This window comes from Wyeomyia smithii, chromosome 3, assembly GCF_029784165.1.
Source record: "Wyeomyia smithii strain HCP4-BCI-WySm-NY-G18 chromosome 3, ASM2978416v1, whole genome shotgun sequence".
NCBI classification, from domain to species: domain Eukaryota; kingdom Metazoa; phylum Arthropoda; class Insecta; order Diptera; family Culicidae; genus Wyeomyia; species Wyeomyia smithii.
Genome location: NC_073696.1, coordinates 51,386,200 through 51,413,243, shown reverse-complemented (window position 1 = coordinate 51,413,243; position 27,044 = coordinate 51,386,200). Strand labels below are relative to the sequence as shown.

General features: G+C 38.3%; 1 protein-coding gene across 4 annotated transcripts in view; it reads left to right on the top strand.

Annotated features, from left to right (window-relative positions):
* Positions 1 to 27,044, top strand: part of LOC129732083 (T-box protein H15-like) — an 83,099-nt gene that overhangs the window by 39,540 nt on the left and 16,515 nt on the right. The window lies entirely within an intron of this gene.

Here is a 27,044-nt window from a genome sequence, read left to right as displayed (position 1 = left end):
AGCGAAATAAAAGAAATGACTCTTAATTTCGACCAATTTAATCACGAGCGATACCAAGAACTTTCAAATCGTACGATACCACATTTAAATTATGTTGAGGCCACATATATCGATCAAAGCAGGTATAGTTTTAAATAGTCTTTGGATTTCTTTTCTTTCCATAACTTCTGAACCACATATCAAATTTTTTTGAAGTTTGTTATTTGTAAGTTTGAGAGATGACTCATTCGTATGACACTAGTAATGTTCAAATAAGTCGTGTGATCTTTGAGATAATAGACTTTCGTTTTAACAATTTAATACGCAACGGTTGCTTAAGTTCGATTACAATCAAAAGAAATGGTAACGTATAGGGCAGCTAAACTTTGAATCCACGTGTTCAATCATAATTTATCAGTTATCCTTTAACTGCCGTGATACAACATTGTGACGTACATCCATTTGATCAGTTTTTCAATACGGCCTAAAAACAAACGGGTTACTTGTCACTTTTGTATTGAAATGGTGCATACGTCATTTTGTTTTCTTGATTTCATGCAACGTATAATAATAGGTAACAACTAAAAAAAAGATACCAAAAGGTAAGTTTTCGAAAAACGAACATATTGGCACAAGAACCCCATATTTGAAAAAATGGCGCTTACGTCAGTCTGCGAGATTACGGCAGTTAACTAGCCCGTTCATCTGATATGACTATTGTTAAAATTGTTTGGGTAGTTTCTGAGATAATGAAGTTTCGTGATTTTCACATTTCGATACATTACAGACGAAGTTACAGTCCGATTACGGTAAAATTCAATAGGGTGTTATGAGGCAGCTAGACCTTTCATTTTACACTAATTTTGTGGAAATCGGGTCAGCCATCTCTGAGCAAAGTGAGTGAGTTCAAGTAGTCTTCGGAATATGTTTCTGTTCATAGCTGGATTTCACATTTTTAAACAAAACAGGCAAAGTAATAGTCCGATTGCAAAACAAATCAATGCAGTCTTATGGGGAACCAGACCTTCCATTTGCAACTGATTTTATGAAAATCGGTTCAGACATCTCTGAGAAACGTGAGTGAGATTAAACAGTCTTCAGAACACGTTTCTTTTCATAACTTTTGAACAACAATTTCAATCTTTATACAATTCAAAAGTAAGGGGAATTTTAGGTAACCCGTTCATTTGAAACCAATGACTTTCATGACTTTTACATTTTGATGCATAATCTCTAAAATAAAAATCCGATTACAATAAAATTGAATAAGGTCTTATGGGTCAACAGCAACAGGACCTTTCATTTGCAATTAATTTCATGAAAATCGGTCCAGCCATCTCTGAGAAAAGTGAGTGAGAATAAAAATCTGCACATACACACACACCCACACACCCCCACGTCCCCACACACATACGCACACACACACGCACATACACACACTCACACACATTCACACACACACTCACAACACATACACACAGACACACATACACACACAGACACACACACACACAGACACACACATACACACACAGACACACACACACAGACACACACATACACACACAGACACACGCACACACACGCACGCACACGCACACACACGCACACCCACACGCACGCACACACAGAAAATGCTCAGCTCGTCGAATTAAGTCGCGTGATATATGTCGCAAAGGTGGTTTTTTCTCGGCTTTACAGTCATTTAGCGATCAAAACGGATTTTTTTTCAATGCCCAACGTTTCAATGCTTTATTTCATCTTTATCAAGGGTTCTGCAAAACGAATTGGTTAAACTTGCATAACTACATAAAAATCACAGGCTTACAGAAAATGTCGTTTTTGTCTGGTGGTCTATTATTAACAGTCACAATCGTCACAATATTATATTCTTGCATCAATTAATCTAAAAAATAGTCATTAGTCACGAATTACAGTTAGAACAAACACACATTATTTGTCAAAAATATTCTATTCTATGATACCGGTACTACTGCTGGCTATGTCAATTTTCATTTTTTATTTTCTTAATCAAGTTTGGGAGGTATTTTTGTGGGCTGTAATGTCTATTGGGCTGTAATGTGTTGTGACAGTCTTAGTACAACTTATGCGGGGGACACACACTAAAAAAAATTCAAACATGAGACAGACAATAACACAATATCAGACGAATACAAACCCATTACAGCCCAATAGATAGACCCTTAATAAAGGCACCAAGAATAATCAGATTTTATTAGTTTTAGTATCAAAGGATTCCTAGAGACCGGAAATCAATTTCACACGCCATTTTGAAATTCAAGATGATGACTTCCGTTTTAAGGTCTACCACAAAAGATCAAAATAATTGTCGCAGTGGTCCAAATCTTACAAAAAAAGGGTCTCTGGGTAGCATCCCGATTTCGGATATACCCATCTTGGGTAGTTTTTGGCATTTTTTATTTTTTTCAGATACCGTAAGTCGCCATTTTGATATTAAAAATGGCTGTAGTGTCGTTTTCAGGTCTCCGGACATCATTTCGATATAAAAATACACATGGTGGTACTAGGTCAATTTTGACTGTTTTCTAAAAACCGAAAGTCACCATCTTGAATTTCCAAATAGCGTCTGCAGTTGATTTCAGGTCTCTGGACATCATCTCGATTCCGGTAATATCCATATTCGACGGTATACGGTCAATTTTGGTTCTATTCCAGATACCGGCAGTCGCCATTCGTTATACGGTCTCTAGATATCAACCCGGTTCTGAAAATACCCATATTGGATGGTATGTGACGTTGTACCATTTAATTGTTTCTATGACCACTAGAAGCAGGGCATATCACTATAAAACACCCAAAACCATAAATATGGCCTGTGGAAGTAATTCTATGAACTTTGGACTAATAGTTGTTCAAATAATATTCGTTCAAAGGTCGACTGTAGATCTTAGTATGTCGTGAGTACGGTTTAGCAGTCAAAAAAAACTTTTTTAGAACGACCCGCCGTTTCGGTGCTTGGTTTGCGTTTTTTTCTAAAGAAACTGATTTGAGGGAATTTTGTGAGGAAATTATTAACATTGAACATTATTTGAAACAATAGTTTTGGTCGAAGTAGGTCAAGTGGTTTGTTCCCTAAACAAGTGGTCGTAGTTTTCCTTATTCGGTATCAGTAACATTCAATGAACATTAAATGAAATTCAAACTGCTTACATATAGTACACAAAGTGGAGAATAAAATGGTGTGCTTTCAGTATCTAATCCGTATTATTGTTTTTCTGAGCTATCTGTTATAACCGTTATAACACTTTTCCCCGTGCGCCTTAGTTTGTGTAATATAGCGGCATAAGGGCATCTTCAGTGGTGGTACAAATCGTTGTTTTTTTCTATTTTTTTGGAACAAATTCGAATTCACTGCTGCACCGGTGCAAATTTTGTTTTATACCAGATCTAAATTGAAAAAGTTTGAAACTGGTATACGTTTTGATCTATTTTTGTCACTTTTTGGAACAAGAAATAGATCGTTCTAAAACACTTTGTACGCTACCGATAGGTGGGTAAAATGTCATTTTTTAATTATTTACCTCATTTTAAGCTGTTTCCATATAAGAGTTTTGCGAGTGTTGGAGAAAAAACATAACAGATTTTTACTGTCAACTCACAATTTATTTTTGTGGCTTTTCGAAAAAGGAAATGAACAGCTTTGTCGTTCTTGGCATCAAGGAAACCGACCAGCGAAAGGGAGAACTTTGGAAGACCGTGAAGGATAACACCCAGGTTCAACTATTAGGATAGCTACCAGCAGCCGCCAGGAAGCCAAATACGTTGGCTATTCGTTAATCGTCTTGATTATAGTGAGACTAGAGGAGGCCTCAATAGGCCAGAAAAATGTTTCCCGAAGACATTGAACTGAAAACGTTGCAGGCTTGTTGCAATATCCTCAAAATCGAACCCAAGTTCAAAGAACTGCAAGATTCTGAAAGATTGATGAAAAGACAACGGAAGATGAATATCTACGCGATCAAATATTTTTCGCTATCCTCCGAATTTTTCGATCATACCATTCAACCCTGAGAAATGTCACTGACCCTCGGGTCAAACCGTCAAATCCATAAAGTTTTGTGGATATAAAGTGTCTTGCCAAAGTAATCGTTTAATGTGTTTAAAAATGATCAAATTTCCATTTGTTGAATATTGAGTTTTTTTTTTATTATAACAAGTCTCATGGGAAACTGATAGTTTGGGGCATTGAACTGTTGACAGGGCGACAGACGTCAGCGGTTTAAAACAACAATATATACAACACCAGTGCGGAGAACGAAAAGTTGGTCTATATTTGCTGGTTCTATTTAGATTTCGCTGGTGTAAATCTAGTATAAAGTCGTTTCAAAAATAGACCACCGCTGAAGATGCCCTAAATTGTGTTGAAGTTGTATATGTCAAAATTTTTGTTTACTGTGTTGGGTTGAGAGTACAATTAGCAATGGGCGATCTTTGAACAAAAATCGATTCTCCTGCATCGATTAATCAAAATCAATAAAATCGATTCATAAGAAAATCGAGCCTGAAAAATCGATTTTACAAAAAATCGATTTTTGTTCTATAAAAGCTTATAGCTTTTTACGACTTTTTTTGACTATATTTATGGAGATTTTGTTTTGTTTGCGTTTTCTGGTTTATTAATCATGTTGATCGAGTTTTCGCACACAACATCTACTAACGATACGGCTTTTTCAGTTTATTGCCATCTTCTTTAACCGCGTGTACTCCTCTTTGACGGTCATTCCGGATCTTTCGGTGGGCGGAGGGTATTTTTTGGACTAAGTCTTTTACTAGATAAACACTTAAACGTTTCTGGTTCCAAACCCACGTTAATTCGGAAATTCGCGAAAATTGTTTTGAATTAGCGCGGTGTCGCGTAAAAAACGCGTTAATTCAAAAATCCGCGTAAAAAACCGCGTTAATTCAAAAATCCGCGTAAAAAAACCGCGTTAACTCAAAAACCCGCGTAGAAAAAAACTCGTAAAAAAATCCGCGTATAAAAAAACCGCTTAAAAAAAAACCTGACTCTAATTGGGTTGTTTAGTTATTCACGGATTTCCGATTTTTATATATCAACCAAAAGAGTGTAATTTTTTTAAGCAAAACGTGATTTTTTAAAACTTTATATCATTTTCCTTCGGTTTTTAAAATGAAAAATAAAAATTCGCTCTAAATCGTTACAATGACAGTTCGTAGATGGGCGAACTGTCATTGTAGCGGTTTCATGCAGATTTCAAGAAGTTTTAAATCGTGATTTAAAAAGCGAAGGACAATTATAGAATTTTTTTTAAATCACGTTTTACTTGAAAAATTCAGATCATTCAGATAATATGAAAACCTGATATAGCTGAACAACCCAATTCATAAAAAAATCGGAACATCCGCAGAACAAACTCAAATAAACAAAAATGGCGAGCGCGACACTATGCAGAACAGAATACAGCACGGCATATACACGACCATTCAATTCAACTTTTGCAATATTTGAGTTAACGAGTACCCCGCTAATCATAGTTGAAAAATAAGCGCATATGCCTTTTCTACCTAAATCAAAAAATTGGTGCTTGATAGTAAACACCCACAACGATAGTAAACAACGTCCCTACGGAAGCCAATTTTCAAAAAGTGCACTTGCAGAGGTAGCAAATATAAAATAATGTTGGCTAATATCCAAAATGGTAAATTCAATATCCAATGCAATGCAAAATTTCAGCTAAATCGGAATTCAGGAGTATTTGGTCTAAATTTCACTTTCTCGATTTATGAAGAAAAGCACAGTTTGTAACAGTTTTTTTTGTGCTAAATGTCTTATGCCTTGTTCACACTATAGCAGATATCACGTGATATCGCGTATCTTGAAACATACATACATCTAGTTTTCACGTAAAAATTTGGAGTATGGGATTTGAAATCAAGATGGGCGATATTACATCATGTGAACTGGTTATTAGAGATGTATAAAACGTCGAGGTCGGGTGTTATCCAAAAAATCGAAATTTTGCTAACTGTTCGTGAAGGCGAAATTTTGAACACTACTTCTAAATAAAACTGTCAAAGTCAATTTCCATTGCCACCCCAATGTACACCAATCAGATAGTAATGATTGTATACAATATATGTCAAACTTTCGAGACGGTCTTGTGGTCTGGTAATTTATATTCAGTTCAAGATGCAAACTTCTCTCGTCGTTTTTTTCATCCTCGCTAGGGATGGGCGAACGGCTCACGAGCCGTTCATATGAGCCGGTTCTTAGGAAAGAGCGAAAGAATGAACGGTTCACGAAAAAGAACCACGGTTCTTTGGGCGCACCAGAACTGTTTGGTTCGCGCGAAACCGAAGTTTACTGAGACAACACGAACTGTCGACGCTCGTGAATCATTGAGAACCATGAGTCGGTTTAGAGCCGCTCTTGCAAAAGAGCCGTTTCACCCACCCCTAATCCTTGATATATTTCACAAAGCGTTTACAAAGGCAAAAAATGGTTACTGCGTTAAAAATACTGGAGGGACTTAATTTGGCTGCGGATTGTTCTTTTTCAACTCGACGACAAGGTTATCCAGCTTCCCTGACCTACAGAAAACGTCAAAATGGGCAGCATGCACTATACGCCATTACCGTTCGTGAAAAGCTGGATATGCTGGATATGGGGGTGGTGACATACTCATGAAAAAAGTTGTCATGGACGTAGACAATTGTTTGAACCAACAAAACCATTTGAAATGCGTTTTTCTCGGTTTCATGTCTATTGAATTTTAGCCCATTCTTCAACTAACAATAAAGAAGTTTTCTTCTCTTCAAAGAAAAGTGTTCTCGGTATTCGGCCGCAGATTACGTTAGCAACAATAAATGCAATCACTATTGCTTTCAATCCGTTTTGCACACATTTATGTTTCAAACGGAAAAAAGCGATCTTGCCATCCAAAGGATCGATTCAGCAGAAGATCGCGTGCAGAAAAATCGATTCACAAAATCGATAAATCGACCAGAAAAGATCAATTTTGTTAAAATCGGATCGATCTTGCCCATTGCTAAGTACAATAAATATGGCACATCCCTAGGAATGGCAGATTTTTGGAGTGTGTGGCTCTGTCTACTATGCGTGTGTTGTCAAAATTAAATCTGATGTTGATGCTATGTTCGATCAGTGCCGTCTTTTCGCCCAATTCTCTCAACTGGTGATTGTGTGTGTCTGTGTCAGTGTTGGCTTTTAATATTTTGGCCAGCTTGTTTACATGGGATGAATATCTGGATAGTCTAGTTTTGACTTTGTTGGTAGTCATTCCAATGTAACTGTTTTCACAGTCATTGCAAAATGATTTGTTAAATAGTGTTAGGGCCAGTGCCTTTTTTTCCTGTGTGAACTTATCACTGCGACCAGAAATTAGATCTATTGTGATATTGCCCAGGTGTTTTCTGTACTCCGCACTTCATATTATTGGCAGAATCACTATTGAAGTAAGTAATACGCTTATCATTCATATATCCGTGCTTGTGTGCATGTTTTACCTTTCCGTTTCAAGCTAACTACTCTACTATATCGAGCCTCTGTCCATCCTAACAATATCGCCTAATTACAATTCCCTGGAGAGAACTGTCATACGTTACTCACACCAGTTTTATTATAACAGGAACATATTTTTGTTAGAAGGAGTTGAAGGAAGGGTACTTGGTGGGAAGCCTAAGTATAAACCCGTGCTAAAGACCTTTGGCTGAAATGGCCTGATTTCTACTAAGATTCGAACCCACGACCACCCGCTTACCAAGGCGGACCCTGTAACCTTGCGGCTACGGAGCTCCCCTAACCAGTGCCTTAGATTATCGATGTTTATTCACGAGTAGATGAATTGAATTGTTCCCAGTGTCAGCCCATTTATTCTCTGATGCAACTCAGCAATCAATACTCATTGCGACGATGGATGAATTTCGTTTACCATATTCAATGACAGAACAGCGGATTGAATATCAAAGGCATTGAAAATGATATTCAGATAAGTTTCGGCGATTAATAATTTGAGTAGTAAAGTCTGTTCAGATGCTGTACACCGCACAATGCAGTATAAATTGTCAATTGAGGTAGTTTTGATTTTCACTATTTTGAAATGATTTTCGTTTTTGACAATCAAAATACCACCACGAGTGTTAAGGTTCATCCGGTCGATGTTCATCGGGTTTTTTGATATCATGAATATTAATGTTCGCATGTCTAGTGGTGATTATCAATCGCTGCTTTTGAATATCATGACAGTGAATATTCTCAGCACTGGTTTCAGCTGTCCAATTTGTTTGTGGGGTCATAGCTATGAAACATACTTACATTAGAATTAAGTCTAGAGGCAATGATCAAGTTTGGCAATTCGCGTTTGAAGGCTTTGATTAGTCGATCGGTGAGCTTAGGAATATACAGCAGTGATCGATAAATGGTTTCGTTCCGGTGGTGATCCGATGTTTCTTTGCTGCTGTTGGTTCGCTATTAGTTTGAAGCTGAGGTGTTGTGATACTGTTGTTTGTTGGTTGTGACTGGTGTTGATGCTACGGTTAGAGTTGGGTTATAAGTAGCTGGGTCCAAAGTATGAATTATATGCGTTGAGTGAGCTATGAAGTGTTTTTTGTCGTATTGGTAAACTGATTTTATTGAGGCGTGTTCCACAAAAAACAAATTTCTGTCGTGTCCAACGTACGGATAGAACAACACAGAATTCAGCAATAATTTTTCTTCTAAATTTTCCCACAAATTTGCTGAAAAATACGATCTGGTATATTGCAAATTAGAATTTTTTTCATTCTACTGTTAGGTGAATTGATCGGAAAACCCGAAACGCCAAAAGTAAAGCCTTGTTCTATGAAACAATTTTGTTGAAGACATATAGTATATATCAGTAAAATCATAAACGATTACGGTTTTCCGACTTAAGACCACTGTGTACTTGGGATTTTCAAATAAATCTTTCCACCAATTGTAAATGTCTTGAAATATATAACATGGAATGTGTAGAAACTATTTTGGAAGTTAATTCATTAAATGGTGGTTGAAAAACATGCTTTACAATAAGTATTTCGTCGTTTTATATTACTCGAAATTACTCAAAAAATGTACTGTAAGATGATTTTGAAATTTTGACCAGAGATTCAGGACGTCATAACGAATCGAACGGTATACTCAGATCTTTTGGTGCATTTTTATTATAATAACGGTCTGTGAGAGCACCGTGATGTATTTTAAATGCGTGTGTATTTTGACATTGAAATTTTTATAAGTATTTCAGCAGAGAAGCTTTTAGTTAGATGTACAGAAAAATGGTCTAGAAATAAATTGTAGAAAACTGGTTGAAAGCGAAAAAATGGCAAAATAATAACCAGTATTGGATACTTTCGGAATTGAGATGATGCTACGATGCGATTCCAGACATCTTTTTAAATTTTAGGATGATAAACTCGGGTTCTGTAAAACAGTCTAATAATATTTAAACCAGCGTACGAATTCTGATGAGACACCGAGTCATTCCAGTTTACTAAGTAGTATTTTTAGTCTCATCCCAATTTTGGAAACTCTCGAACGCTAGTACCTTTTTGTCTACAAATTTGTCGGGACCTTCAACCGATAATCCGCGGCACAAAACTGCTACTTCCATAACTGAACCGTCCGATTCGGGATTTCAACTTCCTCAAAACTTTGTTAACACCTTTGGCCCCGACCGAAAGTAAGCATCATAATCCATTCCTAATAATATACAATTGCAGTCGCTCAATTGTAAGCCATCCGATCCGATGAAATGGCACCCAAGTGGACGGAAATTGAGCAATATCATAATATTTAAGTGCTCTTTCTTCGCCCCGTCGGTCGGTGGAACGGAGGAGCCGGATGAAAATAATAAATAAAAAACCACTATTGAAAGCCGAGAAGTTGCACGGTTTTTATGCTGGTGCAACATATGACTGAGGACTGATGTGAAACAGCAAACTCAACATCAAAAAAAAAAACTTTAACGAGAGTAAAAAGGTGGAAACAGAAATTAATAACATCTGTCACTACTTTGTTCGTAAAAAGGCAAAGTATTGTAAGTAAAACAGTTTACCAAGCGTTGCAGTTATTTTTTCTTTTTCTCCTTCACATATGGTAGAATGCAAATTAATTCGAAGCAGCTTACCCACTTGTTTCGCGAGAAATTTATCGTTTAATCCTACTTCTAGAGGCAATCGCTCTGCAAGGCGAAGATTATCCACTTATCCAATCATGGAACAACGACGTTCGCCTATTGTCTAGTGAAAAAGAAATTCATTGGTGGCATCACTTTTTGCTGCCCATCTATTCTCCGTCATAAAGAGCAGCGTTTATCCACCACAAAAGGATGCAAAAAGATCGCGTCATTTCTTGCTACAAGCAAAATAAAACCAACTTGTAGCAGTGGATTATGTAATCCGCGCGTTTAGCCGCGCAGAAATGAGCTCCGATCAAAGTAATGAGCAATGTGTTACGAGACGAGAAAAAAAGGAGGCACAAGAACCGGCGCGGCAAGTTAAATCGAGCTGTTAAACTATGGGTTCAGGGCAGGCGCTCGCTAATCGGTCGGGGCGTGCGCGGTGCGATGCGATGCGGTCGAGAGGAAAATGATGTGGAAAATTGAAATTTATCTAGGAAATTGCTCCGTTTGATGGGGTCTGTCTGTCTCTATCTTTTTACTCGGACAAGCAACCTGACCGTGGAAACTATGTTAAGCAGGTGATTAGCCAAATTGGCGGTTATCCGGGCCCCCCTTTTGTTGCAGTAACTAACAATCTGATGGAGCCACAAACACTGGTCGAAAGAGTCCATGTTAGAGATATGTGATAGCTTGTTTTGTTTATTGTTAACGATGGCAATGAGTTTTTTTTATGTGGAAAACGAATTGCATTATAAGCTTAGTGTTTATGGCAATTGGGAATTACTCCCGAAAAAACTATATACTTCTTAATAACTACTAAAGCAGATTTTGAACCCAAACTTTTCTCTCAACAAACAATGCGTGCGTTTGTTTTGACACGCACAATGTCATTAAGCAAGAGAAATAGAGAAAAAATACTGCGTGTAAAACACTTTTCATGTTGCTAGCTAATTATATCGCTTATCGGTCTACTGTAAACCGTAATTCAATAAAAAAGTAGTATAAAATTAATGAAACAAATACTTCGTTGTCGACGGGGTTAGACGTTTAGGGGAAACTGTTACGATGGTCCTTCTGGAGGCAAACTTTTCATGATTCAGGAAAATTGTCGCATGTTTTTCAACTATTAGGAATCGAAATCACATTACGTCACCTTAACAAAGATACGAAACATAAATTCGAGTGCCATCCGGTTGTCACTGCCACCAGTGCAGCCGACTAATCAGACAACTGACTGACAGGTTCAGTTGGACAAGAAGCGTAATTTGCTAATTAATCAGCATCAGGGTGGACGTTAAGCTTTCATTTCAATGGAGTCATCTATCGGGAAACATTTAAAGCCTTAAGTTATTTACAAAATGTGCATTAGTATACTAAACGAAGGTTCTTTGCTGAGTTACCTTAATTTTAAACCGTTTTTCAACATCATTCGAAAATTAACGTTCCCACTTCAACCAGATCCAGCATCAAACAAAATTAGAAAAATCTAACCAAATGTCATTGATGTTTTATTCGCAATTATGAACCGGTTGACAGCGGGTAACATTAGAGAGGTGGGAAAATTCGCACCCCTCATGAATAATTTCACGCGGCACCACAGCTATTCATTTCACTCACTCGTGTAATCATCCCTGTCCGAGAGTAGTAATCACCCAGCTAGCAAAACCTGACAGCATCCCAAACAATCGCAGCTCATCGTGTCACCGAGCAGAAGCGGGAATCCTCTTCGCTTCAACCGCTAATCTGTCAATCAAAATCCACTCACTTACTCTGGGGAAAACGAAAAAGGCTCTTCCAAAGGCGACGTACACTCACAAAAAAGAACACAGCGAAACCGGGAAAAGCACATCAAAACCAGCCGAGAAAGAAATGAATATCTTCTCTCATCTGTGTCAATTAAATTCCAATCAAAAACCATGAAATTTGTCTCTATTTTTCCGCTTCGGAATAAAACGAGTGAAATGGTTTCTTTTTTTCTCGTTTCTCTACTTCTGCACTCGATTTTGGTCCTCCCGGACAGATCTTAACGTCGCCTTTCAAATTAAGCCCCTATTCAACCGACCTTTTCTCGGCATCTCCAGGGTCCAGCTTGCGTATCTTACCGACCGAACGAAACGAACAGTTCCCGAGGGGTGAAAGATCGCTATCGTACTTTTTACTGCCCGAAACGACACGCTAAGAAGGCACACGGAACTATCGTCGTCGTCGTCGTTGCTGTCGTTGTCACCATCATCGCCATCACAATCTCGGCTCAAGTCGTTGGGAATTCAAACAACAGCAACGGGTAGCATAAAAACATGTTCAAACGCATCCCGTTGCTGGTCACACAATCAAACACAAAGAGAGTCTAGCAGGCAGTGACCAGCATACGGATCGGTGTTCGGGCCTATCGATGCACACAAATCGAATGCTCACGGTGGTGATTTATCGACCCCATTTGGGCAGTTTTATCTTGTTTTAATTAATTGAGATTATTTCCTCCCCTCACATACACTGGTTCCTCCGCCCTTTGAAACATGTTGTCAACCGATCCCCCGGTGTATAACGGAATCCAGCGCCAGACGGCCACCAGCCGGCCCGTTTCGGTCCGGTGGTCATAGACTCGACAACTCGCGCCCGTAGACCACTCGCATAGACCGCGCACCAGCCAGCCGGCCGCTGCGTGGTCTTCACAGGTTCGTGTCCGATGGGTGGTGATGGATTTGATAAATCTGCTGAGTTTTGAAGAGGTGAACGCCGCCGCCGTTGGTCGCCGGGCGAGACGAGCCGGCGCGGTATTGGTTTTCAATTTCATCGGGAAATAAAAATTATGTTAATTGAATTGTTTTCGGAGAAGATTTATGTTTCGACGCGAAAACATGTCTCCGTCTGGGCTATGGAAGGGTTTCGGTTTCACGCGGTCAATCCTCGAGAGTACAGTGTTAGTTGATGAAGTTGATAGGGAAATGTTCGTTTCCAATACATGGGTTCCAAAGCCCTATATTTCCTCGTTCAAAAAAAATTTTTTTATTGCTATTTTCCACAAATTGTTACCACAGTAACTGTATTACACATCAAACTGTCTGGAGAGTGGATCTAGTTTAATTTAAATGAGAACTCCATCAAAACTGAAAGTAGTCAGAGTATATTTTTTTCTCTCTCTACAGACTAATTAAACGCAAGCTATTTAAGCAACAATGTGTAGTTGCGCATTCTTTTCAACAGTATGCCAATAAGCGTTTAATAAAATAGTGGACTGCCTGAAGGATCTTTTTTAAAAAAAATGATCAACTTGTTTTTAAACACTTTTTGTGTGAAACCATAATTGTTAAGTTCCTAAATTATCAATAAGTAAATCTTTTTACAAACATTAAATTTCGTTTTCGGAATGCTTCCCAAAATCTTCATACAGGCTCAAAAGTTGTAAATTTGATATAGCTAATTAGCGTTGACGTTACCTTTCATTATTTTTAAATCGTTAAATAGTTCATTTTGAAAATTTGTATCTAGGGCTTTCGAATATCGGATGAGTTTCTGAGATATTTTTGTTGCTCTATTTCATCAGCGTAGGCAAGAAGAGGGGTGACTTCTTTTTTTTTAATAATAATAATAGAGTTATTGCACTTCTCTGCATGATTGCAAAGAATATTTACCTACCCCGGGCTATCAAAACAGAACACAGAAATCTTGAATTTCGATCATGAAAATTTTATTGCAAGGATTTCTAAGGATAGAGCATGTTTTTTATCGGTTTTTAACGAATCATAATAGACTGCCAGCTGAAACATGGACACAGTTGGTTGGCTTAGCCTGGGCAATGTTGTCAATGCGGCAATAGCTAAGTGAGAAGGTGCGACGCAATCATTGGCGTGCTAACCATATTCCGGCAGTAGAGGAAATGCTTCGCCAACCTGAGCGTCTGTTGACCAAGTGGTGCGGCTCAAAACAGCGTCTGTTTTCCATGTTAGGGGCGGCTAATCGACGTTTTGGTGTCAACGTGGGACTCTAAACTGTGCTGACACGATGGTTCTCCGGCGAGACAGGGGATCAGTACAGGAAGCAAACAATGTAAATTCGGACCGGAACAATCGGCATAGACCCAAGCAACGAAAACGGACTAACGATTGGAAACTCGGATCATGGAGCTGCAAGTTCCTTAATTTTTTGGGAAGTACCCGCATTCGTTCCGACCTATCGAGGGTCCGCAAATTCGACATTGTAGCGCTGCAGGAGGTATGCTGGAAAGGAGTATCGGTACATACTTACAGAGATGGTTATACCATCTACCAGAGCTGCGGCAACACACGAGCTGGGCACAGCTTTTATTGTGATGGGTTAAATGCAGAAGCGCGTGAATGGGTGGTGGCCAATCGACAACAGAATGTGCAAGTTGAGGATTAGAGACCGTTTCTTCAATGTGAGCACAATTAACGTGCACAGCCCTCACCTAGGAAGTAACGACGATGATAAGGACGCCCTTTACACGCAGCTGGAGCGTGTATACGATAGCTGCCCAAAACATGACGTCAAATTCGTTATCGGAGATCTTAACGCTCAGGTAGGCCAGGAGGAGGAATTTAGACCGGTTATTGGGAAGTTCATCACTCACTGGCTAACGAACGAAAATGGCTTCGACTAATTGACTTCGCCGCCTCCAAGAACATGGCTATACGTAGTGCCTACTTTCAGCATACCCTCCCATATCGGTAGATCGATGGAGATCACCACAACAGACCGAATCACAAATGGATCACGTTTTGATTGATGGAAGGCACTTCTCGGATATTATCGACGTTCGAACCTACCGTGGCGCAAACGTCGATTCTGACTACTATCTTCTGATAGACTGCTAGAGTAATGTAAAAGCAACCATTAACAGTGCAGTGGAAGGTGCCATAGGGTTCGTCGAGAGGAATCAGAGGTTCAACGAGGAGTGTCAGACGAACTAGAGAAGAATGCAGCCCGGGCATTGATGCTGCAGCAAGGGACCCGTCAAAACGTGATGCGATATAAACTGAAGTGAAGACAGCAGACCCATTTGTTCCGGGACGAAAAGCGCCACCTAGAAGAGATGGAGTGTGAGGAAATGGAGCAGCTGTATCGTTCGCAAGGAACACGTCAATTCTACAACAAACTGGACGCATCCCGCGCCGACTTTGTGCCGCGAGCCGAAATGTGCCGCGATAAGGATGGAAGAATCTTGATGGATGAATTACAATGAGCACCTGAATGGCGCAGAGGCAGAGGGCCAAGACGGCGGGAGGAACGATTTCGTCAGCACAGCGGATGAGGGAGACATTCCGCCCCTACGATAGGTGAAGTTAAGGATGCCATCAAGTAGCTCAAGAACAACAAATCAGCTGGAGAAGATGGCATCGCAGCGGAGCTTATCAAACTGGGCCCGGATAGGTTGGCTTCCTGTTTGCACCAGCTGATAGTCAGGATCTGGGAGACAGAACATCTACCGGAGGAGTGGAAGGAGGGAGTAATATGCCAAATATACCAGAAAGGCGACAAGTTGGAATGTGAGAACTATCGAGCGATCACGATTCTCAACGCAGCCCACAAAGTGCTCTCCTAGATCGTCTTTCGCCGTCTCTCGCCGCTAGCAGGGAGGTTTGTTGAAAGTTATCAAGCCGGTTTTGTGGGTGGACGATCAACAACGGACCAAATCTTCACACTGCGGCAGATCCTCCAAAAGTGTCGCGAATACCAAGTCCCTACGCACAACCGATTCATCGAACAGCGACTCTAGATGCCATTTTAGAATCCACAGTGCTGACTACCGGTTTCTGGAAAACAGTCAAAAATAGTTTAGGGAATTGGGATAAAATTCAGAACTCAAAAGTCGACCCAGGATGCCATTTTGATTGTTTTTTAATTAGACATGTTCATACATGATAATCCATCACAATTCTGACATTTTATTGAAAATACTGATTCGAAAGAAAGAGTTATTAATTAATAGGATCATTTTATCGATTTAACATAAAATATGAATGATATTCATATGAGTTAGCGTCATATTATCGTAAGCGTCATATTGTAACTATAATATTGACGTTGTTTCTTAAAGGGGGGAGTGTATTATACCTGTTTACCCTAAATCAGGAAGATCAGAAGTAAAAATATTATATAAGACTGGGCCCAAGGAACTTCCTTGAGCTCTAACAGGCAATCTATGAGATTTACCATTTAAGTAGTTGAACTGAAGAGTGCGGTCAGTCAAGTAACTTTGAACATTTTTGTGATGTAAAGAGGAAAACGGGAGTTGGACTGTCGATTGCCTTTTCTGTGTCTAGAAGAGTAGCTCCAGAGAAATAACCTTCAGATTCATTAGTACAAATCATATTAGTTATTCTAAGTAACTGATGAGTAGTCGAATGCCCATGGCGAAATCCAAACTGCTCATTTGCAAAAATTGAATTTTCTTTGATATGTGTCATTATCTATTAAGAATCATTCTTTCAAAAAGTTTGCTTATAGAAGAGAGTAGACTAATTGGACGATAACTTGATGCTTCAGCTGAATTTTTTTTCAGGTTTTGAAACTGGAGTGACTTTGGCATTTTTCCATTTTGAGAGGAAATATGCTAATTCAAAGCATCTGTTAAAAATGCTCACCAAGAAATTAAAAGGGCTTTTGGGAAGTCTCATAAAAATCCCATCATCTTCTGGTGCTTTCATGTTTTTTAAAGTTCTTGATAATATGTAGTTTGTATTTCATTCAAATATGTTTCCAGTACCTCTTCAGAAAGAAATTCTCAACTCGTGATCTAATTTGTTGCCTGTTTTTTTTTTTGTGGAATTGCTTAACTATGTTGAGCATCGATCACCGTATAGAAGCAAACTCTGTGGATCATGCCATGACAAGTTTTTTGAAGTAATTTTGAGAAATTATTTTTGAGCTTTCGATTCGTAGACTCCAGGTTAGTTGATGTGGAAGCCAAACTAGTGAAACATTCTCTAAGATGGGTCGAACTAACGAGCAGCAGAGAGCTTTCAAGCAATAAAGGGTATTGAAATCTTTGGATTATTTTTCTAATAAACCTCAACTGACGATTTGCCTTAGCAATGACGGTAGATCTTTGATTGGCAAGGGAGAGCTTTTCATCAACTATCACTCCCAAGTCATTTATCTCTTCAGCCCGGTTAAGCAAGACTCCATTGATGTGATAGTTAAACATTATATAAAAGTTCCGATGAAACGTCATTACAGAGCATTTAGGAATACCAACAATCATTTTATGACGATAGTACCATCCTACGTCAACCTTAAGGTCGTGGCTTTGCACCTAACCCTTGTGATTTTTCATTACGAGATGAACAACTCATTAAAATTTAGTTAAATAGGACTTGAACTGCTACAACTGATTATGCTAATTCTGATTAGTGTTGTGTGACATCGGAACGAAAACGTTGGGTCCGCGTTCCGGTCCGGTAAAAAATCGGGACTAGGTCTTTCCGGTCCGATTAGCTTCGTTCCGGTTCAGGACCGGAGTCCGTTCCGAAGTCCGGGAACAAAAATTGACAGTTTTTTAGAGAGAAAAAAATATCATAGAGACTTTTGTGCATGTTGGAAATTGTTTTACTAAATCAGAACAATACAAACTGAATTTTTCAATTTGTTTTCCTATTTTTTTATTATGTTTTCTAAAGGGTGATTTTTTAAGAATTTAGTTTTTCTTTAAAAAAACTTAACTAATCCACCTAGCGGTTAGACTCAGCCTTTCTCATTCAAACTTATTATTTGTAAAAATATTCAATTAAATTAAAGTATAGAATATGAAATTTGACGTAATGTTAGTGCTTCAGAAATAGCGAAATATAAGAAATGACTCTTAATTTCGAACAATTTAATCACGAGCGATACCGGGGACGTTCAAATAGTACGATACTACATTTAAATCATGTTGAGGCCATATATATTGATCAAAGCAGGTATAGTGTTTAATAGTCTTTGAATTTCTTTTCTTTACAAAACTTTTGAACAGTATATCAAATTTTTATGAAGTTTGTTATTTGTAAGTTTGAGAGATGACTCGTTTGTATGACACTAGTTATGTTCAAATAAGTCGTGTAATACTTGAGATAATAGACTTTCGTTGTTTCACAAATTAAAACATAACGGTTGCTTTAGTTTGATTAACGTATGGGGGAGCCAAACTTTGAAACTACGTGTTCAATCATAATTCATCAGTTAACCCTTAACTATCCCGTTCGTTCGATATCAATATTGTTCAAATCTGTTGTGTAGTTTCTAAGATAATGAAGTTTTGTGATTTTCACATTTCGATACATTACAGACGAAGTTACATTCCGATTACAGCAAAATTCAATAGGGTGTTATGAGGCAGCTAGACCTTTCATTTGATACTAATTCTATGGAAATCGGGTCAACCATATGTGAAGAAAAGTGAGTGAGCCCAAGTAGTCATCAGAATACGTTTTTTTTTCATAGCTGGATTTCAAATTTTTAAACATAACAGGAAAAGTAATAATCCGTTCGCAAAAAAAATCATTAGGGTCTTATGGGGCAACAAGACTTTCCATATGACACTGATTTTATGAAAATCAGTCCAGCCATCTCTGAGAAACATGAGTGAGATTAAACAGTCTCCAGAACACGTTTCTTTCTGTAACTTCTGAACCATATGTTCAATCTTCATAAAATTCAAAAGTTGAGGGTTTTAAGGTAGCCCGTTCATTTGAAACCAATTTTGTTCAAATCGGTTGTGTAGTTTCTGAGATATTGATGTTTCGTGATTTTTAAATTTTGATACATAACCTCTAAACTAGAACTCAGATTTCAATAAAATTCAATAGGGTCTTATAGGGCAACTAGACCTTTCATTTGCAATTGATTTTATTGAAATCGATTCAGTCATCTCTGAGAAAATCGAGTGAGATTGGGAGAGCGTTACACACACACATGCAGAAAATGCTCAGCTCGTCGAACTGATTCGAGTGGTTACGACATTCGGCCCTTTTGATTTTGCAATGATTGCTATACTTTTCTAGGAGAAAGGCAAAAAGTGAAATGATAGAAATGACGTTTAATTTCAACTTCAATCCCGAGCAAGGCCGCAAACATTGAAATAGTACAATATCAAATTTAAATGATGTTGTGGCCACATATTTTGATCGTAGCTATAGTTTTAAACAGTCTGCGGGTTTCGTTTCTTTCTATAACTTTCAAACCACATGTTTAAACATTATGAAATTCATTGTTTAAGGGTTTAGAAGCCCACTAACTTGAATTCAACTATGTTCATAGCTTCTGAGATATAAGAGCGTTTTTCACATTCTGACGCAGCGCCAAAACTAAAAGTTTGATTACAATGAAATTCAATAGCAACCTAAGCGGCAAATAGACCCTTCATTTGATACCAAGATAGAAAGAATCGGTTAGACCATCTCTGAGAAAAGCAAGTGCGAAAGAAAGGTGCACATATACACGTAAACACCCACACACAAATATATACACCTATACATGCATATATGCAGAAAATGCTCGATTCGTCGAACTGAATTGAGTAGTAAATGACATTCGGCCATTTCAAACATTTTTCTACCTTTTAATTAGCCAGTGATCGTTAGGAGAAAATCAATATGTTTACTTTCATTATGTGATTTCACATTTTTATGAACAACGGACACAGTCACAATCCGATTGCAATAAAATTCAATAGCAATCTATGGGGCAACTAGACCTTTCATTTGACACTAATTTTGTGAAAATCGGTTTAGCCATCACTGAGAAAAATGAGTGAGTTCAAACAACCTCAGGATAACTTTTCTTTACATAACTTTTGAACCATATGTTCAATCATAACGAAATTCATAAATTAAGGGTTCTGGGGTCAGCCTAATCATTTGAAACCACACAGTACCAAAAAATGAAATTTACAACTAATACAAATGAAAGCACATAACGATTTCTAGCACATAAAGTGAAAAACATATACAATTCCACACCGTAAATAATGTACAATACAGAATCGTTTTAAGACATGTAAATTTGTACGTTAATTGATATAAACTTAAAGCTTCGAATATAAATATGCATGCAAATTCACAATATATTCATTTACATTGCATGTGAATATAATGCCAGACGGAATATTACGTGGTTTCCAATGCTCCATTTATGTGCATTTAAAGTAATGTAAATTTTCTTTACTGTGCAGTTTTATTGCAATCGGTTGTGTGGTTTCTGAGATATTGATGTTTCGTGATTTTTACATTTTGATACATAACCTCTAAACTAAAAATCCGATTACAATGAAATTCAATAGCAACATATGGCGTAACTAGACCTTCCATTTGCAATTAATTTTATAAAAATCGGTCCAGCCATCTCTGAGAAAAGTGATTGAGAAAAAAAAGTTGCACATACACACACACATACACACATACACACATACATACAGAAAATGCTCAGTTCGTCGAAAAAATTCGAGTGGTATATGACATTCGGCCATTGGGACCACTTTTATACCTTCGGTTTTTCCAGTGATTGCTATACCTTTCTAGGAGAAAGGCAAAACGCATAAAAATTACAAAACTGTATGAAATCTTCACTTGAGCCGATAAATTGGTTTATGCAATTTACTTTTCAAAGATAATTTCATTCAAATGTTGGCCACGGCTACGTTTAAAATGGTCCATACGAAAAGTCCAATTTTGGGTCACTTTTTCGAGCATTTCGGCTGGTATCTCGCGAATAACGCGTGTAATGTTGTCTTCCAAGGCTGGAATTGTTGTTGGCTCATCCGCATAGACGAGAGACTGAACGTTGCCCCACAAAAAATAATCTAGCGGTGTTAAATCGCATGATCTAGAAGGCCAATTCACCGGTCCATTTCGTGAGATGAATTGCTCACCGAACTCATTCCGCAATATGTTCATTGATTCGCGCGATGTGTGGCACGTTGCTTCGTCTTGCTGAAACCACATGTCAACAAGACCCAGCTCTTCCATTTCCGGAAAAAAATCAGAAATCATCGCGCGATAGCGAGCGCCATTGACCGTAACGTTGCGATTTTGATCATCTTTGAAGAAGTACGGACCAATGATGCCTCCAGCGTGTAAACCGCACCAAATCGTGCATTTTTCTGGGAGCATTGGCGATTCTTGCATTGCCTCTGGCTGCTCTTCGATCCAAATGCGGCAAATTTGCTTATTAACATACCCATTTAACCAGAAATGAGCTTCATCACTGAACACAATTTTTCGGTAAAAAAGTGGATTTTCGGCAAGTTGCTCTAAGGCTCATTCACCGAAAATTCGACGCTGCGGCAACTCGTTCGGCTTCAATTCTTGTACGAGCTGTATTTTGTAAGGCTTTACACCAAGATTCTTTCATAAAATCTTCCATGTAGTCGAATAACACAAGCCCAATTGCTGCGAACGGCGTCGAATTGACATTTTACGGTCCTTCACTACACTGCCTGATGCGGCAGCAATATTTTCTTCTGTACGCACGCTATGTATACGTGTTGATGGGTTTATGTCCAACAGAGTAAAACTGGTTTGAAATTTCGTCACAATAGCTTAAATAGCTTGCTCAGTAGGTCGATTATGACGACCATAAAATGGTCGTAATGTGCGAAAAACATTTTTCACAGAGGACGAATTTTGGTAATTAAATTCGATTATTTGTAAGCGTTGTTCAGGCGTAAGCCTGTTCATGGTGAAATGGCAAACCAAAGTGAGTACATTAGACTTTGACAGCTGTCAGAATTCTCGCGAAAACTGTCAAAACTGAATACACGAAAAACCAATAGCAAAAAAATCACCCTTTATTTGCAAAATTTGGAGTGTAGTAACAAAAAAGGCTCGTTCTATAATTTTCCTAGTTTTGGAATATTTATTTGAGCCAATAATTTAGTAAAAGTAGCTGCCGGATTCTTCTCCTACTTAGTCTCCACAGTGAAAATTTTCTCATCGGTGCATAAAATTGTGCGATGGCGTCCATCGATGAATTCTTTCTTTCGATTTTCTTTCATCCTGCCATTAATGTAATGATTTTTTGAAAATTTGTAACAACGTAATCCTAAATAAAAATATATCCTTTTATAGCGTCTCTAATGGTTTGTATAGGCATTTTTAACATACTAGCTATACTTACTGGACGCTTTCCTTGTTTATACAATTCGATCACCGCATTGCGTAATGGACTTGACTTTATTATGACACTAAATGCACACTGTTTCAAAGGAGATTTCGTGATTTTGGTTACACATAGCCAAGGTTAAAAATTGCATAGGTAAGCTCATTTCAACATCTGTCAAATTTTAGTTATACACTGAAACAAAAAACATGGATAATTATTCCTCACCCTCTACAGCCCCCAAAAACTTTAAGTCTGCTTGACGACTTGGACTTCGTAATAATAGAGCCTATCAGAATAAAGTTAAGATACCTATCAAAATGGATGGATACCCTTTCTATTTGTGAAGCAAAAATGATTTCAATTTGTTTAAGACATCGTTTTGGCTATTCCTGCTAAAACAAATAAATCCAAGTTCCCATTATTGTCATTATTTTACTAATAGAAATTGGAACATTCTAGAAACATGATTAAGTAAACCATGGTAATATTATCATTGGTTTTAAATTATATCACATTTAAGAGATACGTGAATGTTATAATAATCTAAGGAACTGAGAAACGCGGGCGAGTAGCAGCTAGTATTGAAATAAAATTGAAACGGCGGTACGTACTCATAAAAAAAGCGAAAATTGACGTCATAATCACTTTTTTGTTAGCATTTATGATATTATTCTCCCTCATATGTACGTTTGATCAAGCTTGGATCGTATTGTTGTATTTTTATGTTAAGTTTGATAGTTTCAAATAATACCACACCCAATTGTATAATTTAAGTAAAACAGAATAAAGAAATGTGTCTGGTGGGCATCTCTACCATCGGGCATCGGCGAACGCCCAATTGGTGTTCCCGATCCTGGATATCCAGCCCCAAAAATTGGTCACACACGAACAATAATAAGCGGATGTCGTTTGTTTCAATCAACCGCTCCCTCTAGTGCAGATGAAAAATAAAATACGACCGGTTCCGCTCAATCAATAAGTACGTGCGGCACTGCAGCTAATGCCGAAAACAGTAGTGGCCTCTTCATGTTGGCTGGTTCTTATTGCTTCATTATATGTGCTATCCGCACGCGCGAGAACATGCACAGCCATGGTATGCAAAGTGCTCATAACGTAACATAACGACCCATCGAAATCGAACGCCGGAGAGCGATTCGAGTCGCGTAATTCGTTGTAAATTCGTTTTCGTCTACCGTGTCCTCGCTCTCTGGGCTGTGCTCGAGGAGATGGCGTAGTAAATTTTGCTGTTTTTTACGTGCCCAGGACGTTGTAGGGCGGCTGTAAACCGATCGATCCGGTGTTGATGTGTGCCAGTGTTACAATGCAGGTGGTTCCGGTGCCAAGCTTCATTAATTTCGTAAATTATGGTTGAGCAACGCTGCTGGCTCGCAGTAAAACCCTATGCCACACATATGTTACAAATTTCACAGTTTTTAGTTGATTTTTACTGATGTCTAGATTCTCGTATTTGAATACTACAAATTCCGTTACTTACCATTTAGGTGACTCCGATCGGGTGAAACAAACCGGCTAACGAAGTTCGCGCAAAAAGCAGCAGCAAATGAGTCGACAATATTTTGACCGTTTTGTCGATTTAAATACGAAAATTGAAGGCACCCATCAGCACGTTAATATCGCCAAAGCTGCCCGGTCATTCTGCCATTAGACTCCGGATAGATCAAGGCACCCTGATTACCGCGCGAGCTTATCGTCGAATCTTCGAGTATCATGACCAGGCTTCACAGGGTTTCCGCTTCTTCTATCAACGTCATACTGACGCGTTATTAGATTGAAGGAGAGGAAAAAAGAAACGACTTCCTCCAACTCAACCCAATTTGCTTTTCAAAGCTCAATTTTGTCCAGATGACTTCCTGAAAGCCAACAACAGTTGGCGCATTAATGTCTTATTCTCATCACTCAGAGTCCAGTACCTACCTGGGGCAAGAGTAATCGCTCTGTCTTCGTCCGAAAGGCACTGGAACTGGGTCCGAAGGCATGAGGGGGTGTCTTTTTATGTAAACAGTGATCCACCTGAATGAATAGTTTAATGATGGTTATTACAATAAATTATTGATGTCGTTTTGCTGCACCGATTTGCGCACACCCAACACCGCTGCTTGATGATTCGTTTTGCTTTATTTCTTCGATAAAACACACTTCAGTCCGGCTCTGTTTGTAAACGCTACGCTGCTACTGTGGCTACCAATCACGCGGTACCGCGGACTACCGTTGAAGTTTACGAGTGAGTTACCACTGTTCACGCCATTGCTGCTTAGAAAACTTATTCCACTTGACAATGCATATGCATTTCTACCTATGTTCATTCCTCCGGTGGCATAAACGCTCCCACTTACGAACCATTGGCTATGCGAGGGTACGAATGTTGACTGCACCAAACGAACGTTTCAATCAGAATTTAATTGAGAGCAATTTACTGCTGCTATCCGGGAGGAAGCTTGTATTTGTACTGATTTACAGTTACAAGATATGTACCTACCTGTCATTTGCTCAGCAGAAAATACTTTTTCGTGGAAACATGCTATGTCAAAATAGTAAATATATTGTTAATAAATTGCCCATTTACCACTCATCTTGGGTCAATAACTGCAATAACTGCAATAATGCAATAACTGTATTTTTATTGCATTTTCATTGCGAAAAAAAACTAATTATAAAAACAGTTTATGAAAATTAATATGAAAATTTTTAAACGCCCCTGAAAGTGTCTTCTTTTTCAGACTTTTATGGACACTTCGCATGCTAAGGATCTATCATTGACAATGAATTGAGCATGTAACAATGTTAGTGCATTAAGTCGAACTTACAAAACTATCAAAAACAATATAAAAAAAAACAAACAAATTTCAGAACAATATTTGGAGTTCACTGAGACTAAGTGATTGTCTGTTTTTGGAACGGATTTTATAAACAGAAAGCTTTACGCAGAACTATGAAGGGCCCAATTGTCAATTTCCTGTTATTTGGACGAACATTTTGTTTCTTAATTGAGATCAAATTTGTACCGTAAACTGGGGTGACTTTGATCACTTTTTTGATTGTATCTTAAATATTTTCAGAATATACTGAAAACAATATTGTTGGATATTTTTAAAATAAGTACTGGCATGCATTGAGAAAGATTCAGTCACTACTTCAAAAGTTTAGCAACAATTTTGCTGTTTTTAAATATGCTTTGAAAATTTTACACCAATCATCATTCCGGGTGACTTTGATCACTTCATTATTTTGATGAATTTGGAGTAACACTTTGCTACTTTCACTACATTAAACAGTTTAAAACGACTTAAACGAGTTTATAAATCTGGAAAACAATTTGGGGGCCATTCACATTCTACGTTAACAGCTTATGTTGGCAAATGTCCAAGATTCATACAAAATTTTTACAACGTATATGAATGATTATCCACTGAGAGGGAAGGTGGTCTAAAATCATCAAAAACTAGCCTACGTGGAATATGACTTATGCAATTGTCCAAATTTGCATGTTTCCTCACGTCTTTGGTTTTTGTTAAGAAGAAATATGTAATACGCTTTGGAGATTATTGGGACTCAACATTGCATTTGAGGAAAAACTTGCAAAAATAACAATGAAATGCATTGTTATAATATTTGTTCATCTTAAGAACTAATCTGGGAACAAAATAAAAAAAAATTACGTATTGCAACTTGTTGTTTTGAATCTGCTTAAACCGATTGTTTGTATGCAACAAAAATCGCCAAAAATACACTTTATTTTCAATAATTATTTTAGCATGAAAAACACTCCTTAAATAGCAGGAAATGCATGAATACTAGAAATGCAGACGTATATCCACACAATCAGGGAAGATTACGACAAATCCCAAGCACTACTAGCGCTTTTTTACCACATTTTCAGAAAAGAGGTACAGTGATCAAAGTCACCCCGGTGATCAAAGTCACCCCAGTTTACGGTACTTATTTTTCATTATCAATGCTAAATTTTTATTCACCAGTTTTTGTGTTGCAATTCCACCAAACATCGTGTAGTATATTCTAAAAGGTAAACCCAAGTGTTGCAATTTATAAATTCCGTATTGCATGAGAGCTATTAGGGCAGATTTTTTTTTATTTGAAATCAAATAAACACTACCTACTCTGCACTCAAATTGAATTCCATTTAGGAGCTCGAAAACCAAAAGAACCACGAAGAAATATTCTTATCCCATTACGACCCTCCACCGCACACTCGAAACCGTTCGTGTGATAGCGTATCTAACGATACACCTTCAATCAATTTTCATGCAAATTGCTATCGCTAACTATGTGCTGAATAGATGCTTTTACCTTTTGATATTGTGTGTACGACCTCGCAGGTATGTACATTAGAAGGTTCTGGTTTTGGAGGCGAGAGTGAGAGGCAAAAAAGCCAGGAGTCGATATCTACAACAATTTCAGCACCTTAATTTCACCACGGCTCCGGCTTAAACCCTCGGCCTACAGCAGTACCGAGCGAAACCGAAAAAGGTTCAGAAGCCGGTGCTCTGGAAGCGGCCCTCTTATCTTATCCCTCTAAATCGGTCGAATTTACACGAGTAAAACACGCTTCGCCCGGAACTGGTTTTGCCCCCTTTCACCTCAGCTCCTCGTCGCTGCTAGAGTGACCTTTTTCCCTGCTTGGAACACTAAATACGAACGGTGGACGATTCATCGTGTATGGTCCACTGAGAGGACCTACGACGGGGTTGAGCGGGACCGAACGGAGGAAGCACGGGCAGGTAAACCAGGCGGCAAGGTGTTTAAATACGGCTGCTTTAGTCGTTATGGGTA